This window comes from Mustela erminea, chromosome 17, assembly GCF_009829155.1.
Source record: "Mustela erminea isolate mMusErm1 chromosome 17, mMusErm1.Pri, whole genome shotgun sequence".
Classification (NCBI taxonomy): Eukaryota; Metazoa; Chordata; class Mammalia; order Carnivora; family Mustelidae; genus Mustela; species Mustela erminea.
This window is the reverse complement of record NC_045630.1, coordinates 31,646,515-31,665,672: the sequence shown is the minus strand read 5'-3', so window position 1 is coordinate 31,665,672 and position 19,158 is coordinate 31,646,515. Positions and strand designations below refer to the sequence as shown.

At 42.5% G+C, this 19,158-nt stretch overlaps 1 protein-coding gene across 10 annotated transcripts in view; it reads left to right on the top strand.

The window, feature by feature from the left end:
• Positions 1-19,158, top strand: part of DISP1 (dispatched RND transporter family member 1) — a 170,524-nt gene that overhangs the window by 97,168 nt on the left and 54,198 nt on the right. For 2 of the 10 annotated variants that reach the window (XM_032318845.1, XM_032318846.1), the window contains exon 3: positions 3,820-3,881. The exons of 7 other annotated variants lie outside the window; for them this stretch is intronic. The gene's annotated coding sequence lies outside the window, so the exon portion shown is untranslated. Of the gene's footprint in view, positions 1-3,819; positions 3,882-16,138; positions 16,247-19,158 lie in introns of those variants that run through there. One more of the 10 variants, XM_032318852.1, reaches the window with a different exon arrangement.

Genomic DNA, 19,158 nt, shown 5'->3' with positions numbered 1-19,158 from the left:
CGAGGATCAGGAATTCTATAGGAAAGACGACCACTAGGGTCATTTCCAACAGAAGACAGGGTGGTTTAAAGATTTGATGATTTAGCACAGCTGTCAAGAGATTATGAGTCTGGAATGTACAGAGTTTTAAAAGAAAGTGATGCTTGTACTTCGATGGAGTGACCACAGGCTTTCAGCTTTGCAGGTTATCAATTTACTCAGAAGTAACCAAAGACTTCTTTGTAAAATACATGGTCAATATATTATGTGATAGCGGGAATGAAACTAACTCGAACCAGTATGACACACTTGCATGCAGTGTGTTTTTTCTCCTGGAAGGTAAAACTATCAGTCAGAGCAGCTGTGTGATGCCCAGAGAATTAAGTCAGTGGCAGCTGGATATTCTTAAGCATTATTTATTTTGAAATCAACAACCTAATAAATTTAATTTCTCTGTACCAAAAATATTTCCATGTTTAAAAAAAATCAAAGATCATTTTCTCCTGGTCAGTGCTGAAGCCATCTGAAAAATTTTTATTCTTTGACCTTTTCTTTCTTTTTCTTCATTTTTTTTCTTTTTTGAGAATTCCTGGGGATTATTACTCTTCTTCCTGTGGTATTTATATGCTATGCTTTGCAAATGTATTTTATCCTGATGGTTTCAGGATTGGTTGGGAGACACTGTTTTTCCTTACATTACACACTTCCTGTAGAAAAGCTTCTTGGAATGGCTTACTACTTTCTTTCTTTTTTAAAGATTTTATTTATTTATTTATTTTAGAGAAAGAGAGAGCGCACATGAGGTGAGGGGCAGAGGAAGAGAGGGAATCCCAAGCAGACTCAACACCAAGTACAAAGCCCAATGCAGGGCTCAATTCCAGAATCACAAGATCACAACCCTGAGATCAGGACACCAACTTCAAGACCTCAGCCAAAAGCAAGTGTCAAACATTTAACTGCTTGCGCCACCCAGGTGTTCCGGGATTGAGAATGATGTTGGCTAAATGGATTTGAGCCGATTCATGTAAATTTCAGTTTCAGATCCGAAAAACATTTTTCTTAGGATCATGTCATCAATAATACATTAAATGTAGAGAATACCCATTAGCTCGCTGGTGTTCTTAGAATTAGAACTATTTCAAGCTTGTTATGAGTAATATAGGAAATTGTCACATTCGTGTGGCTGGCGTGGACATGGCTATTTTTTTAAGATTTTATTTATTTATTTGAGAGAGAATGAGAGTGAGAGAGAGAGCATGGGAGAGGAGAGAGTCAGAGGAAGAAGCAGACTCCCCACTGAGCAGGCAGCCCGAAGCGGGACTTGATCCCAGAATTCTAGGATCATGACCTGAGCCGAAGGCAGTGGCTTAACCAACTGAGCCACCCGGGTGCCCCAGACATGGCTATTTTTAATCAAAGCAAATAAAACATATATGCCACAATGACTATTGATGCTGTGCTATGCTGACTCAAGACTCCATCAACATTGGGTTGTGTGCACTTACCTGTTGTGTATTAGGCACCACGCTGGGTGCCAGGAGAATCCTGGTCAGTGAGGCTCCCGCTCCGTAGGCCTGATGTTCCACACCATCCTCCACATGCTGATGACAGAACAGAAGAGAGAAAATGGAAGTGACACAGCCAACCCAAAGATCAAGATGAACACCTCAAAGACCAGAATGTGCTCAGAGATAAGAAGTTGTGATCGGACTGGAACTTGGAACGGTGAGCCAACCAGTCTCCTGGCCAGAGTGGGAAGGTGCATGAGGGCTCCTTGGCTATTGGGACAGGGGCAGTGGAGCCAGGCTCCTTGCTTGTAGGAAGGAGTGGAAGCGAGAACCCTTCTTCCCCCACCTGATTTCCATCACCATTGTGACTAGATGCAAAAAGTCACTAGCTCTGCCATGTGTTGGGGCCGTAGTGTTGTTAGAAGCTGTGAAGCAAGGAAAGAAACTGGGATAAAAACATGGTTTGTCCAGAAACCAAGGCAGATTGTCTGCTGGTTCTGTTCTATTCCTGATATCACCATAGAACTGAAGCTCTGAAATGCTAATATCCACACTGTCTTAGTTCTTCTCCCAGCCTGTGTTCACGTACATGCTCTAAGTGCAGGCAGCTATGAAGACAGTTGTCAGGAGAACAAGGTTGAAACAAAACAAAAATGACCTCTCTTTCAAAAATGATCCTGCAAACCTCAGTGACAAAGCATCTGTTAAGGAAGACAGAGCAAAACCTGGGGCATTGAATCCACTCTTGGAACTTTCTCACAAAGATTATAGATGAGTGTGTCTGGGATGCTCAGGAAGAAGGAAGAAGACCCCAAGTCTTCCAGAATCGGTGAAGGTCAAGAAGCAGCAGATCAGAAGGATGCCAGGGACCAAACAGCAAATAAAGGCAATTCACATGAACTATCTTAAGACATAGAATTGTACAACGAAGAGAGGAAAGGTTTCCCTTAATAGACTTGTCCTTGGCAGCTGAGATGCCAGAAGACAGGGAAGTAATAATCCAGCAGGGCTAAGAAAAAAGAACAGTGTGTGTAGAATCTTGTATCTTCCTAAACTGTTGTTCCAGGAGAAGAACAAAATTAAGAAAATTTAAAATATATAAAATAAGAGTATTTACCATTCACATAACCTCCCAGAGGAAATACCAAAAAAATAGAATCAACAGGAAGAGAATTATCCCAGAGGGAGCACGTGGGTGAGATTGGGTAGTAGTACAGGAGGGGGAGACTATGTCAGAGGAGTGGGAGTCAGGTGTGAACCTGATGTGCTAATAAACAGCTTTAATTCACTTACTCCAACTACAAAAATAGAAGCCCTTATGACCCCGCAAATATCCAGTACAGGCACAGAAACTAGCTGTTTGATTGTTAGGCAAAGGAAAGAAGGATTTTTCTGAGTCCGTAGTCGAAAAGGAGAAAAGGAGGTTTTAGCTGTAACCTTGAGGAAACAGCATTCAGCTTTGCAGCTCTCACAGGAGACAGCATCATGAGCACAGTGCACATAGGTAATGAGGTTCAGAACTCAACGCTGAGGGCAGTTTGTCCCAACGTGAGGATTTATGTAAGAAAGTAGTGGATTTTTTTGGAGCCCTTCTCAGGGGCATGGGAGTGTCTCTGTATCAAGAGAAACGGGTTCATCTCCTTGTATTACTTTAACTTATGGTTAAAACCCATTTTTCCTTTGTCCCTCCAGTGATCCTCAGACTGAATAAAGGCTGCTCAGGGATTGGTATAAATTAAGGGTGTCCCAGCAGCCACGAGTATCTGCTCCCAATGGAAGCCTGTCGCTATTTCTCCCTGAATTGTCCAGAAGATAACATATCTGCCACAAAGGAACTGATAGCTCACATTTACTTTGCTCTATGGTAACACTGGGGAGACCGTCTGGTGGCTCTCTCCTGCAGGGGGAGGAGACAGATCCTGAGGGACTGAGGTGGCCATTCCAGATGCAGGAAGTATTGGGGGCAGGTGCCGTGGTGTTCTGAGGACCCTGCTGCGTCTCTCCACTCGGGACCCCTGCAATTCCCTGTGTTTCACAGGCTCTTAGTCACACGCCTTAACCACGGCCCTGGGATCCAGGGTTATAATGGCTGTTAGGGGTCATAAGAAGAGAATGAAGCTGAAATCTCAGGGAGAACCATAGTGCACGGGAACTCTAATTCCCAGCCCTATGGTGACTCTCAGGGGACACGGTTTGCTCCAGTTGTGTTCCTGCTGCCAGTAAATTGGTGTAGGAACCAAGAGGACCTCTCTGTCTTTGATGACAGCATAAAACCCCTAAATTCCCCGCTGCCTTCCTAGATTCAGTGATATATTTCGTCCTCTCCCTTCAGCTCCCTGTGTTCTCCTCACATGGCCCGAGTTCTGCCTTGCTGCCCTTCTTCCCTGTTATTTGGTGAGTATGTCTTAAACTCACCACCTCAACTCTGTGGTCATTGTCCACTTCCCATATACCTGCACTATTTTGGTGGGGGGGAATTTGACCCCTATATTAACCAAGCTGTTCTTTCTACCCTTTTTCTCTGGGCTCATTAGACAGCAGCAGAAGAAAAACCATGAGCACTATATTCATAAGCTCCGGTAAACTTTTGTTGAACTTGTTTGGTTATTTGAGGCTTCACTAAAGAATGTGAATTAGAAAAATGGCCAAGTGATAGGGAAGCACTTTCATGTCTGAGTATTGGTGCCTATGCGGGAATGGGGGCAAGAGGAAGGCCCAGCTGCCAGAGGCAGCCACGTGATCTCAGACCACAAGACATTTGCAGGACTCTCAACCTGTAGGAGTATATGTTAATAGCAGGAATGCTGAAAATAAAACAACAAACAAACCTATACTTAAAAAAAAAAATTGAGCCATACTTTAAAGTGGTAGAATAAAGTAGAAAGTGGTGATTGGAACTTAGCATGGTAAAGATTTATTTCGAAGTTGTAAAGTATTGCCCCACCGTCTCCTAAAGGCTTATCTCAAACATGGTCAGAAATGAAATATAAAATTAAAATAGTCATTTAATAAAATATCAAAGAATTAAGCCAAGAAATTAATGACTTAAGTTTATTTTCATGAATAAAATAATTAGCTTTCATTTATCAAACTATTAGCTTGTAGGTATCAATTTAGAGTACAGGTGTTAATCATTAAGACCCACATTATCCAGTCTGAGTTCCAAGTTCAAGGGCTTATTTGAAAAGAAAGTTGATTCACAAAATATTAAAATAACTTGAACTATATTTTTTTCTTTACTCAGAAATGCTTTATTCCCCACTTTTCCTCTGCTTTTATTATTTAACCTTTCATATTAAAGAAGAAGTCTCAAGATATTAACATTAAACATTCAGTGAAAGAGCAGATGAAACATGAAATCACAATGTTATTAGCATCTGTCTTTTGGATAACTTATAAAATTTGAGATTCATACCTCCTGTTCCTGTATAATTGGTCTCCTCCAGAGCCAAGTGGGGATAACTTGTTTTATTCCCATATTCGTACTTGAGAGTAGGAGTACTTGATTTTTTAAGAAATGCTCTGCACAGAGCCTGGGTGAGGTCTGCTGTGTAAGTGATGCTCTTGGTTCTTCCAACCCAGGCGGGTATATACTTACTATGATGCCCGAGATCCAGTGAAAATCTTCAGGCTATCAAGAAACCACTTGTCCCTCTATTTGAAGTCAGTCTTGATCAAAGACGCCAGGATTTAGGTTTTCAGAAGGAACTTTTTAGAAATAAAATCTCTTTTAGGGAGACTGTGCAAATGCATAGTTGAGCTTTTCAGACAGAGCAACAGAATCCAGAAGTGAAAGTGTATTACTATACACAAACTTAGTTGCCTTTTGAAAGGTATTATACCAATGGAATATTAGTTTTATGCTTTGAAGTTGGGGTCAGAAAATTTTTTTTTCTTGTGACCCCGTGTGTTTTGTGCTTTTTTATTAATTAAGATTCAGGTTTCTTTGGACCAGCTTGAGGGGCTTTGCTGTAGAACCGAGATGTGAGCACCAGGACTTTCTCCTTCAGTTTTCTCACCCCCTGCTTCTTCCTTGCTCCCTTGAGAAGGATACACAGTTACTTGTTGCTGTGAGAATAAGCTCTGTAAATACTACCCCCTTCATAAGAGATAATGCTGAGAGATCTTGTAAAATTTAGTCTGACAAAAATGTAAGGAACTTAATGTCATAGGAGCAAAGACTGAGCATCTGATTTTTTTTAATTTTATTTTTAAGTAATCTGTACATCCAACATTGGGCTCGAACTTATGACTCCTGGATCTAGGGTCACACGCTCCAGTGACTGAATCAGCCAGATGCCCCAAGACTGAGCATCTTTCATGTCCTCCTGGCTTCAGAGAATCTGAGCTCAGCCGCAGTTGTCCTGGGCAGTCTTTGTAGCCATTGTTCCAAATATAATCAGAGATTAGGAAAAGCAGTCATTCCTAAGAGTTAGGCTTCTTTGATCTAAGTAAGAAATACATTTTAGCTTTAGAGATCATTTTAGAGATTTGTGACAGTTCCACTTGTTTCTATATAGGGGTTCTAAGCTTGATCCTTGGCGCTGGATTTGATTCCTTGCAAATCCAGCAGGGTGTGGATGCCTGTTACTAAGGCATTCCACTGGCAGAAGAAGGAATAAGTGCCAAGTTGCTTAATATCCCACAGGGATGGCGCGGGGGAATGTACAGTGTTTCCTTTCTGTGGCTCAGGGTGATGTTGTACTGCTGTGTGAGGGAATTAATAGGTTATTAAGTTGAGGTTATTAAATAAGGGTCATACTTAGGCCTTCCTGGAGATATCCAGGGAGGCCAAGACTGTTCCGTGACCAGACACAGTAGATGCCTTAACTCAGGAATGAAGCAAATGACTCACTGGTTCCATTTCTCCAGGTTCCACCCTCCCACCCCATTTTTGTTTGTTTGTTTGTTTGTTTTTCTTTTCATCTTTCATTATCCTGTGACAGGTCTTTGCAAATCTAAGTACTGGATATTACTAATGATATTGAGATGACTACCTCTTGTCTGTTTCTGTTGAAGGCAGAGGTCATGGTGGTGGTAAGCTATTGTTAGCATAACTCAAAACCCTGATACAATGACCTGCTTTATAAGTAAAGTATGTCCCTTATGAAGTGAGCCCCTGCCCAGCTCCTCTGGTGGCTCTGAGCAGATGCATGGGCTTGAGGATGTGGCCAGTGGCTGCTGTTAGTTTAGCCTCCCCCTCCCCCAGACATAGCATCCTGGGTCTTCCGTGGATGCCAGCATGTAGCAGCACATGTCATGTGGCACATGTGTGGTAGCCTGGGATGGGCATCAGGACACCTGGCTTGCTGTGACCACATGTCCCAGCCGCCAAGCTGGAGCTCTTACTGGTCAGTACCTATGAGGTCCATCCTGGCTAACAACCCGGAAGTCCCCCTGCCAAGGACAGTCATGGGCAGCTAGAGAGGCTTAAGCGCCTTCACCTTTGGGGTTTGTAGTGAATGTGCCAAAGATGGTTTGTTCTCGATGAGCCTTATTGTGGACTCATTGTGGAGCATGCCAGCTATGATGGGTTCTGTCCCCAGGCTTTGAGGTGGTATTTGCTGAGCTCAGTGACACGCTGCATTTAACATGTCAAGAAGCCCTTGTACCTTCCATGACCTAATCTTAGTTTCTGATGTACCCTGTTTCTAAATGTGTTCTTCCAACTAGGCCTCTGCTTTGAGTCTAGCAACACTGCCACACTCTGATACATCAAAAGATTTCAAGGAAGCCAAAGTAGTCTAGAGTGTATCTTACTGTCTTGGGTTCTGATATGAGTACATACCCTTCTCCTTTCTTTGTTATCACCTCCTTTCTTATCTCGTTAGGGGCATCTCACAGAGCTTTCTTCCATATAAACTTTCTCTGAATCAGCCAGACGTGGCACCAGTTTCATAATTTTGGACTATTTTGAACTTCTGAATCACTTATGAGTGTGTTTTCCACATAGGAAATGACTCCCACTGCATTTGTGAATTAGACTCCTAAATGCTGTTTTCTGCCTCAGAGTTTGAGTAGTTTAAGGTTCTTTGCCTGCCAAAAATAATATTACCACACATTACAGAAAGGATAAATAAATGGGACCAGGAATCTCATTTACTTTCTCCTGTATGATTTCCTCTTATGTCCAAGAATGCAGCGTGTCATAGTGTCACTTAACGGGAGCCCTCGGCAGCGGCGACAGGTGTCTGTATGTGAGTGACACAGCTATTTTCCTACCAAGTCTGACTTTTGGAAAATGAACTTGCCTGTATTTTTATTTCATGACATACAAAAAGTAAGTGTAACTTTCTCCATAAATATTAGAAGTCTGGCTTATAATCAAGTATTTCAATTTATTGGTCATAATCCTGCTCTTAATCTACACATACCACATTCATTTAGAATTATTTAGATTTATTTGGTAGCAGTGCAGCTGAAATCCTTAAAATATATTCCAATTAGATTCAGAGTTAAGATAGTGGTCTTCATTTGAGGAGTATATGTCATACCAGGAGCATCAACTGTGAAAATAAAGTATCTTCCTTTGAAATCTTATATTGCAAACCAAAAATATTTTGGAAGCTCTCCAGAGCCCATGGGTGCATTATGCTTTGCCTTTAAATCATCATGCATGACAAGATTATATTCTTAGCTGATCTACAGTCTAGTTATTTTGTTATGACTGATATGTTCCAGCTTGTTTTTGATGTGAAACTATCAACTCTGGGCTTCCTCCCTTCCTCTAAAACATAACGCATTCCGTATGCCTTCAGTGGGATGAGGTGTTCCTGCTGCTAAGTCTGCTGCTCACGCAAAGTCAGAATGTTTACCAGAATTCTTGAAACCCAAACCAAACTAACTGACTGAGTTGGTTTTCACATTTAAAAAGGTTTCTTTACTCTTGATTAGGCCAAGGAGGGCTCAAATTTTCGTCTATTTTAGTATTGCGTGTTCAGATTTTTTTCTCCATAGGAAAATAGAAAACTACCTTTTCTCTGAAAAGTCACTAAGAACCTTATTGCGTTGTGCTTTAAAATATGTGTGCCCAATTCTGATCTTCAGGAAAATTTCTAGAAGTTTATAGATTAATGAGTAAATTTCATTTGTGATGACTAAAATGCTTTCTGGATTATTGATAAAATGTGCAGAGTTTCCTGGTGTTGAATCAAATCAAACAAAGGATGTAATGAATAAAAACGAAGACTTCCCAGATCTCCTTGTTTCCAGGACACTTATCATTCATGCCAGCAAAGACCAACTGGCAGTTAGAAAGAAAGTTAAATTATGGCTCACTGTGAAAGAAAGCTTTTATTTGTGTTCATTGTTTAAGAATATTTATGCCAGTGCCAAGGAAAACCCTACCTTAGAAACAAAATAAAAATAAGCTTTAAAACTTCCCAAGAATAAGCTTGCATATTTGCTGCTGGAGTGACCTCCACTAGTTTGGATAAAAGCATGAAAAGCCAATCATGATATTTCTTATGATTCAACAGCAATTTACTCCAAATTTATAAGCCAACAATAGTTAAACATATTGTAGTCATACTTAAAATATATTGAATCTTGGCTGTTTCTTTCCCATAATCACAGTGGAAGTGGTCCTTGGCGCTCATAGAAATCAGCTGGAAAAAAAAGATTTTGTATACTGAGTTTTATTTTGCATTTCAAAACCACATTTATTCTGTTTAACAAAGTATTGTAATAACATACCGAAGTTAAGAGTACAATGGTAGCAAATTGTAAAACATCTTTCTATCCAATAAATAATTGTCAGGTACTTGTCACATGATAGATCTTCCTGAGGGGTATAAAAATGATGGTGTTAGATTTTGTGGGGTTAAGTGTAGATGAAGGGGGTGAAAGAGGTATAAAAATGAGCAAGATACAGGCTCATGGGTGGTTCAGTTGGTTAAGTGTCCGACCCCTGGTTTCAGCTCAGGTCAGGATGTCAGGGTTGTGGGGTCGAGCCCACGTGGGGCTTTGCATTTGGTGTGGGGTCTGCTTGTCCCTCTCCCTCTGCTCCTCCTCTCTTTCTCTATGGAATAAATACAATCCTTTTTTAAAATGACCATGATAAAGAACTAAGGTGTACATGCCATAAAAGAGATTCAGAGAGAAGGACTGGAGGACTCCTGGCTGGGTGGTCTGGGAAGTCTTTGTGGCAGGATGTTACCCGTCCTGTGTTGTGAAGAATGGATAAGATTTGGCCGCAGGAAGGGTGAGCAGAGACCACCGTTGGTGAGGGAGAGTGATTAGCGCAGCAACGCCGTGTGTATGCGTGTGTGTGTGTAGCCCATTCTGTTTGGCAAGAGCACTGCATGAGAAGGGCCATAACCAAAGGGTCTCATGTGCTGGCCAGGGACTTGAAACTTGACCTTGCGCTCCTGGAGCAGCGGCTTGTGTTTCCTGGACTGGGCATAGTGTACCCAAATCTGCCTGTTCCAATGGAGACTCTGGAACCTCTTGGTTGCCTGAATGAGGGAGAGTACGGCTGCAGCTGCAGCAGCGGTTTGAGGGCAGACTGGGCAGTCTGGGAAGCCGAGGAGGGGCGTGCCCGCCAGCGGCTCCAGCAGGGAGGACAGTAGAGTGCAGCGCCCGCAGGCAGCCGGGAGGGGGTCAGGATGCCACACAGGCAGGCGTTCAGTAAATATGTATTTCAGTTAGAGTTCGGGCTTCAGTGAGTGAGAGGATAAATAAACACAGGAACATCAAGACGCTGTCTGAGGATGACGTGGTAATTATACAGTAGTCCGTCTGTCCATACCCTGTCTCCGCCCCCCGCCTCAGCTTTTCTGGGTTTGGCTTTCCATGGGTTCAGTTCCCCGCGGTCAGCCACAGTCTGGAGGCAGATGACCCTCCTGCTGATGTGTGACCTGAGGCTCAGGGGCAGCCAGTGCCGTGTTGCATGCCTGTGCCCTTCATCCCATATGTCATCTCCATCACAGGAAGACGATGTTCAGAGGGAGAAGCCACGTTCACGCGCTGTTATTACTGTGTTGTGTTGTGACGGCTATGTTTTATCCTGAGTTACTGTCATTCATCCCACCTGCACCTCGTTTATACAGGAAGCTCCATCCTGAGCGTGTCTGTGTGGGAACGGTCACACAGGGGCCCAGCCTGTCTGCCATTTCACATGCCCATGGGGGTCTTGCACATGTCCCCATGGATTGGGGGGATGACTGTATTTTTCGATTACTGAGTTTGAGCTGCTTCCACGACACATATCTTGAAATGTCCTGAGATAGCCAGAGCTGCAGAAATGGAACTTAGAAAAGAAGTTCAGGGACTTCTGGGGGGCTCAGTTGGGTAAGCATCTGTCTGCCTTCAGCTCAGGTCATGATCTTAGGGGTCCAAGGATCGAGTCCCCACATCAGGCTTCCTGCTCAGCAGGGAGCCTCCTTCTCCCTCTGCCTGCAGCTCTGCCCCGCACATGCTCTCTCCCTCAAATAAATAAAATCTTTATTTAAAAAAGAAAAGGCAGGGGAAGAAGTTGAATGTGACAACACAGGCAGGAGACAGCTGACAAGAGTCTGGGGTGTCACTAAGATTTAGAATAAGAGAATTACAAGCATCCTCCAGGAAAAGGGAATTGAGGTCCTGCATGCAGAGGACGTGAGAATAGCAGAGACTGAGCAAGGAGAAGAGAGTCTTGCCAGGGGCATTACGAGATGAAGAAATTTAATAAAAAGAAAGTGAGTATTGAGAAAGGACTGTCGCTTTTCATTTCTGAAGGAAGGGTTTGGTCAGATGGTGGGTAGGACTAAGAAGGGGTGAGAGGGACTGTCTGACAAGAAGAGAACGCTGGACCTGCTAAAATTCCAGTTTCGTGGCATTTTAATTTAAGTGTAAATTGTCACATGTGGCTTGTGGCTCCCTTACTGGATGGCAGAGGTATAGGGGGGTAAGTAGTTAATTTCAGAAAGTGGACCAGACGTGGAGAAGGACTGCCTGAAAAAGTTTAAGGGAGAGATGATAACATTTGAAGGAACCCATGGCCAAATAGTCTCATTCTTTTCCATGAAAGACATAGCACTGTTTGTGGAGAGGGCGAAGGGAGGAAGCATGGGAAAGATTTTTAGCTGGCCCTGTGGGATTTCAGAGAAGAAGGGTGGGTGGTGAGTCTCAGCGGCATAGGCAGCCTGCTGAGAGGTGAGAGCCTGCTCCAGGGAAGGTCTCTGCTTCCCCGTCTGGTGGCTTTTCAGTAGTGTTGACAAACCTGGGAGAAAACCAGAGGAGCAGGAGATGCAGTGGAGGGGATGCCGCCAAAAGGCCTGTGTGAGGTGGGTAGTGAAGTGAGTGGGTGCCAACCCCAGACTGCAGGGAGGAGCTGGGAGGAGGGTGCGGCAAGGGCCAGTGGCTGGAGCATGTGGCCAGGATGAGGAGCAGATCTTGGGTTGTCAGACTGGAAGGTGCATGGTCACAAAGCGTGCGTCTGTCAGAGTTGATTTCGGTTGCAGGCTATTCAACACGAAATGGGATTTTAAAGGAAGATGTTAACATGAAGGAATCCAAGTGTCTAGTGAGAGGAGTCTACAAGGTGGATGTCTTGGTTTTGCTCCAAACTCACTACCTCGGCTTCGAATGTGTAGATGTGAAGAGTAAACTTGGGACTCCTTTTATGCGTCTGCAGTAATGCCCAGAATCATAAAAACTCAGAGCTGGGAGGGATCCAGAGGCCATCTTGTGCAATGTGTGGCTTCTGTAGACTGGGGGGTGTGATATTAGAAGGTCACTGGGCTGGCTGGGGGCACTGACCCCCAGTTGTGGCCAGGACAGGGCAGCCGCATGCTCTGAACTCTAGTCCTCAGTGTCCCCAACAATGTGCAGAGACATTAAAGTATGATGTGGAGTATTACCTTCAGAACGTTCCTATGATCCCCTTCTCTGGATGTGTCCTTTAGGAGGACCATGCTGACCCAGTGCTTCACTGCATCATACGTGCTGTGTGGCATACAAGGACATTATCGGATGGGAGTGTTAGTAAATACAGCAAAACCTGGAGCGACGTTTTGGACTGTGTTCCAGTGTGAAAGAGTTTGTCAGTCAGCAGACCCGTCTACCCTTCTCCGAGGGCCCCATGCTTTCCCCCGCTGCCGGCTCCTGTCTCTGTCCTATCTCCCACCCAACATCTGTCTAGTCCTGGAGGGAGAAAGATCCCTTGATAATGGGACCTCAGAGAAAACAATATTGTTTTCAGAGAACAGGAGAACTTTTTAAATTTACTAGCACTTCACTTTTTACTCTAAATAGTATATTGAGAAACATACAGAAGCCCTTGGAAGTAATCCTGATGGTTATTTGTGAAATAGTAATGTAGTGCATGTGACCATGCCAGAGGGGTACTTTAAATGGTCTGCTTCAACATGGACCCAGCATCTTTAAGTAAAGTAATTAAAATACACCAATCAGTGACTTGGTTAATAATATAAATAAGACTTTGCAGGTTTATGAGTTGAAGAGTTTGGGTCTTTGGTTTCTGTAGCACCGTAACTAATTTAAGGGGTTTCTTGAGGTAATGTATGGATCAACAACTCTAGAACCTTTGTTTGCATCTCTTGCAACAACAAGCACGATGCTATGGGATTAGCTGCTTTAATAAACTGAGCCAAAGTCCTCTTCAGACCATCAAAGAATGCTAAAATACCTTCACGTTCATTGTAGTTCTTCCCCCTTTTTTTGGAGATTTTTTGGTCTTAAACAACATTTGGCATCCATATGACATGGAATTCAAACACCCGTGGTTTCAGAGACTGAATGTTTTAATGTATTTACTTGAGTAAATGCTTCTCTTCTTCCATCTTTGTCTTTTTCCCCAGGATTGTTTCTTCTATGTATAAATTCAGAGGATATAGGAGAAAGGTTACCTTCCTACCCTGGAGGAGCTCATACAATGTCTTTATTTTTTCGATGTTTGCAATTATGTTATTTTTAGTTGAAGTGTAATTGACATGCAGTATTGTATTACTTTGGGGCGTAAAACAGGGACGTTCATATGCTGGTTCTCAGATTGTGGACTCAGATCAGCAGGGTCTGCATTACCTAATCAGACAGAATGTGGGCTCAGATCAGCAGGGTCTGCATTACCTGATCAGAGCCCTGGGAGGTTGGGATGCAGCAGTCTACCTTCTCCTAGCCTTCCTGGACGTTCGGACACACACTCAAGTTGGAGGGCCTCTGAGCTAAAGGCTGGAACTTTATACTTATTTTTGTTGTTGTTGAGATAAAATCGTATTCCAGAAATTCACAGGGTCATGCACCATCACCTCTGTTGAATTCCAGAACATTTTTATCACCCAAAAAGAACTTGCCTCCCCCATAGCAGTTACTCCCTGAGTCCCAACCCACCCCCACCCCAGCCCCTGGCAACCACTCACCTGCTTTCTGTCTCTATGGATTTGAATTTTCTAGATGTTTCCTATAAATGCAACCATGCAGTGTATGACCTTTCATGTCTGGGCTTTCACTTAACGTCCTGTTTCCCAGGTTTGTCAATGTTGTCACGTGTGCCCTTCATCCTTCTGGCTGAATAATGTCCCATCGTGTGTGTGTATAGCTTTTGTTTGTCCATGTGTCATTGACACAAATTTGAGTTGCTTTCTTGCTGTTATGATTACAGTGCTGTTGTGAACACCCAGGTGCAAGTGTTCGTATGAACCAGGGTTTTCACTCCTATTGTTGCTTGCGGTGTTTCTATTCCTTACGGTCGCCGCTGACACCAAATCAGGGAAATGCATGATTAGGTGCCTTTGAGCCTTGCTTCTATTTTGGATGATCAGTCAGTACATGACCTTGTTTTGTGTGTGTTTCTGTGGAGAGACACATTATCTAACATATTGTTGGTTTGGGGACATCAGGTTCATGGCCAGCAGTGGTATAACTCATGCTTGAAGAAATCATACCTAACATACACATCACACCTTCACGAGCTTATGAACAACAGACAGGCTGCTCACTGCTCTTTGAGGCCAGTTTAAACAGTGAAATTGCCAATGAAAAGCACAGAAATGTGAAAAAAACAGGGCAGTAAAGAACGGTTGTTTATTGCCTGTGAGCTAAAACAAGACAGAGTGTCACTGTGTTCACTGTCACATGGGAGCATGTGTGTTGGAGGACTTGAATTTTTTCACTATGTGTGTGCGCATGTCAGAAGTAATGTGAAACCCCTGCCAGGATGATTTGGGGTTAGGAGCAAACTGGAGCTAGTATGCAAACTTGCAAATAGGGAATCCACAAACACTATGCTAGGCGTGGTGCTTTTGTCCTACCCTGACAGTAACTGTTTCATTTGTTTAGGGAACTCCAGACCTGCTTCCTTCCCTCCCTTCCTCCCTCCGTCCCTCCTTCTTCCCTCTTCCCTCCTTTCCCCTTCCTCCCTCCCTATCTCCTTCCTTCCTCCTCTCTCCTTACCCCCTCCTTCCTTCTTCTCCCCTCCTTTTCTTCCCTCCTTCCTCCCTCCCTCCTCCCTCCCTTCTTTCCTGTTATGGCCATCTTAGTGGTTGCCGCTGGTATGGATATGCTTTTATTTTGCATTTCCTTAATTATTAGTGATGTTGAACAACTTTTCATGTGCATATTAGCGTTCATACTTTTTTTTTTTTAAATGTCTATTCTAAAACTTTGACCATTAGATTGTATTACTTGTCTTTTTATTGTTGTGTTTTCTATAATGTGGATACTAGCCTCTAAGATACATGATTTGCAGATATCTCCTCTTCTGTGAGTTGTCTTCACTTTCTTGATAATGTTTGATGTATAAAATTTCTTTATTTTAACAAAATTCAGTGTTACCTATTTTTTCTTTGATTACATGTGCTTTTGATGTTAATTTCTTTAATTTTAAAAGTGCTGTCTTTATATAATTAATCAATATAGCCTGTTACTTTTTTTATTAGAGAGATCATGAAGAATTAGATTTCATGGTTTCAGTAAATGATTACTTATTTGCCAGTGGCTGTAAATGGAAAGTATTTATTTGCTGATATCAGATATTTACAAGATTTTTACATTGTGAATTTAAAATAATGACATCATCAGGGTCACACGTCTATAAAAAGTAGTGTCAAAGTCACTTAACAAACTGCTGTTTTGCTTAGGAAAATTGAAAGGAAACACTTATCACTGCTTTAAATAATACTTTCCTCTTTAATAAAGAAGACTCTGCCTCTTAAAAACTCTGAACTTTCTGCCCTTAAAGTAGAGTGTCAAGAGCCATTCATGAAAAAAAACATAAGAATCCCGGAACTTGGAAATAAACACAGTTGGTGTTTATTTGTGTTAGTTTAAATGTAGTAGCCCTATGTGTCAGAAAACTGAATCCATAACACTTAAGTTAGCCTAAGCAAGCAAATAATATCAGCTAACATGGCTTTAATCTACTAAGTAACTTTAAATCGAAAAGATCAAAGCAAGTTATAAGTAAAAACAGTCCTTGTTGCTATTTCCTTGGTCGAAGCAGGAAAAGGCTAGAAATTATATGTCACCTTCATATCCTGGCTGGCTGACCTTGTGCTCAGATCCAGCCTCTGTGTGCCAGCTGTTCCCTGTTGCCCAGACCCTGCCCCTGGGGCAGGGGGGGTGGGGGGCGGGGTGAGAGAAGGCGCTCCTGTCCTATAGGAGCTCAGACACTGAGAGTCCCAACCCCTCACACTCGAAATTCAAAGCCCTCTGCCTGTGCTCACCCTCAGTCCGCCCGCCTCTCCTGAAGCTCTTGCTGTTGGGGTCCCTTGGTCCCTCGAAGAGTAGCCCCAGCCAGGCTCTGTTCTTTACACGCGAAGGTAATACATTTACTCATGCTTCTGTATGTGTGCATTTGTTGTTTTGAGAATCTATTTAAAAATGGAACTTTGTCCTCTTCTTCAAGGATCAAATTTTAATTTCAACTCATAGGTTTTTTTCTTGGTATGAACTTTGAATGGCATCTTAATAACGCGCTAAAAATCTTATGAAGGTTATTTGAATTTTGACCTGCCACAGTAAGGTAAGGTCAGCCATTTTTGGGGTTTATTAAAATGTGCAGATTTAAAGTAGTTTCTGTTCTTTCATGCTTTAGGGTCGTCTTTAGCCTCTTCTAAATGAGAGGATCTTGAAAATATGCTCTTCTCTCGTTGCTAGCTGGTAGAAAATTAGGTTTAGAACCCTAGGAATTACTTTACTCACTCGTGTGAATTAAATATGGTAAAAAGATGAGAAAATATTAGAATCTTCCAAGCTATATGGATAGAAGTCTGGCACAGATTTCTATCTCAGAGCTAAGCATCCACAGCAAGCGTAAGCCGTGGCGACGCTTGTCTTAAATACACAGGCTGTGTGCAACCTCAGGCTGTGTTTGAGTTGATGACATGTTTCATGCATTATAATTGGATTTACCACTCAGAGTGGAAGTCGGAATACATGGGCCAAGTTCATATGTTTTCTTTCTTATTGAGTACATTTGACATTTACCATTGTGTAAATTGTAGGCATGGGTGTATTGATTTAGTACATTTATGTATTATACCAATAAACCCTGTGGTAATGATATTTAGCACCGCTCTCCTGTTACATGGTTACCCTTTCTGTCCAGTGTTGGGGGTAGTGAAGTTTTAGTGTCTTAGCAGGTTTGATGGTGGTAGTTCAGTGTTGCTGTGTGGATTCTTTACCCTGCATGAGTTTTCTGACTGGTTTACTGCCCGTTGCAAGTCTATACCTTAAAGGGCATCCTTCTTATCCCTGCTGTGTTCACTTCTGCTTAAAATAGAATGGACAATTTCTATGCCATTGGCAGGAAAATTCAGACTAGTATAATTTGTGCAATATTTGTCCGAGAGTCAAATGTGAATTTTTAAAGAAATTAAGCAGATTAAAAGCGTTGTCAAAACTGAGGTATTTCATGCCAATCATTGATCGTAAATGAGTTTCTTCGGTGATAATGCAAGAAATTGAGAGCACAGTTAACAATTTGGTAAAATTTTGTCTAACAGGTATTCCTGTTCAAAGAAAAAGAATGAATATATCCTTTTTACCCACACGAAGGTTGTTTTCAATCATAGTATTTATAATTAAGAAAACTCTAGTTCCCTTTGAAGCCTCAGGAGTCACTAAGATATGTAAATAAATGCCAAACTAATACGTATTTTACTTGTGGGCAGTGGATTTACTGCCCCGTGTGGTTTTAATGTCTGCTGACACATTTCTACTCTTAAAATGCTAAAATAAATAGTCTTTTTGCATTATGTCATTTATTTTTACACTTTTGTTTCTAATTAATCTACCTGCTTTCATTGCCAAACTTGAACATTGGAATACTCTATTAGATTACATCTCATTTGTAACTTCTTGTTTCAGTGTACACAAGTAAGACAGAGTTTTTTCATATATCTTCCATACTTCATCTAGTTTCCATCTTAGATGTGAACTGGAAGATTGTGAGCAGGAGCTGCTTGCACTGATTATGAAAAATGTGGAAGTGTCTGAAATGGGTGACCTATGAAACAGCTTAGAAAACACATGTAAACCTCACCTCATCTAGAAAATACTGTGTATCCTCAGACCGATTCATCCCACCTTTTTAACTTGAACCCATTGTCTGTAGTTTATACTGAACCAGTCAGCCCTGGTTGGCATCTGTGGGGGAGCCACTTGCCAGTGGGTCACACATGCTGGTCCTGTGCCTTTTGCAGGCTTGGTGGGAGCAGGGTGCATACCTCGCCCATAACCGAGAGCGCAGCCGGCAGCCTTGCCACACTGCCTCTGTGAACACACCTAGTCTTTAAAATGGCAAGTTCTGATCACACCCTAACACAGGAAGTACACGTGGGTGTTTAGGACAAGACGGGCAAGGTGCCTAGCCTGTCCTTCTTGGGAAAAATACAAAACAAAGTAAATTGAGTAAAACTCAGGAAGCAGGTTCATACCCTGCAGGTGCACATCACAGATTCCAAGAGAATCATTCTCAGTGAACACGGTAGCTGCTCAGTAAATGCTTGCTAAAGAAGGACCTTCGCCTATTTCACTGGAAAACGTGAGTTGGTTCCCTTTGTAGGCAAATGAGGATCCCGCATAGCCAGTCACTGTGATTTCAGTCCATCTGCTGCCTCCAGGAGAACAGGTCAAGCTCACAACCGTTCATGGTAATAATGTCAATAAAGACAAACAGCTTTATGAATGTCACACCCAGGTTCTCACACACAGGGAAGTTACTGATCCAATGCAAGGAAGAATAAAAGTCTTTATGAATTTGATGTTTCCCTAAGCTGCAGGTAAATTTCAGAGTTCTTTAAGTAAAAGGGCATGTTTAACTATGTCTCATACTAGTACCTGGAGGGACTGCTCAATTGCTCAGTGGAATGAAGGAGGTCCTTGCGACGCTGTTTGCTGGACTCTGGAGAAAGAACCCCTTTGGGGCGCTGCTCTAGGAAATCGGATTTGCTACTGCTCAGACTTCACAGAACAGCAGGGCGTGGGAGCCTGCCATCAGACCCGTTAGCATTTGTGGGGAAAGCTTAGATGATTCCAAGAGCGGTGTTAAAAAACAACAGTTACCATCTAAACCAAACAGCCCGGAGTCCTTCATGGTGATTGATCTCAGTTTCTGTGTCGGGGAGGACATCTGAAAAATTCTCTCACATTCTTTTGCCTCACAATATGTAGGAGTAGAATGTTCTTGATTTGATTTATCTCAGTGACGTGTTTTTCCTTTGAGCTCGCT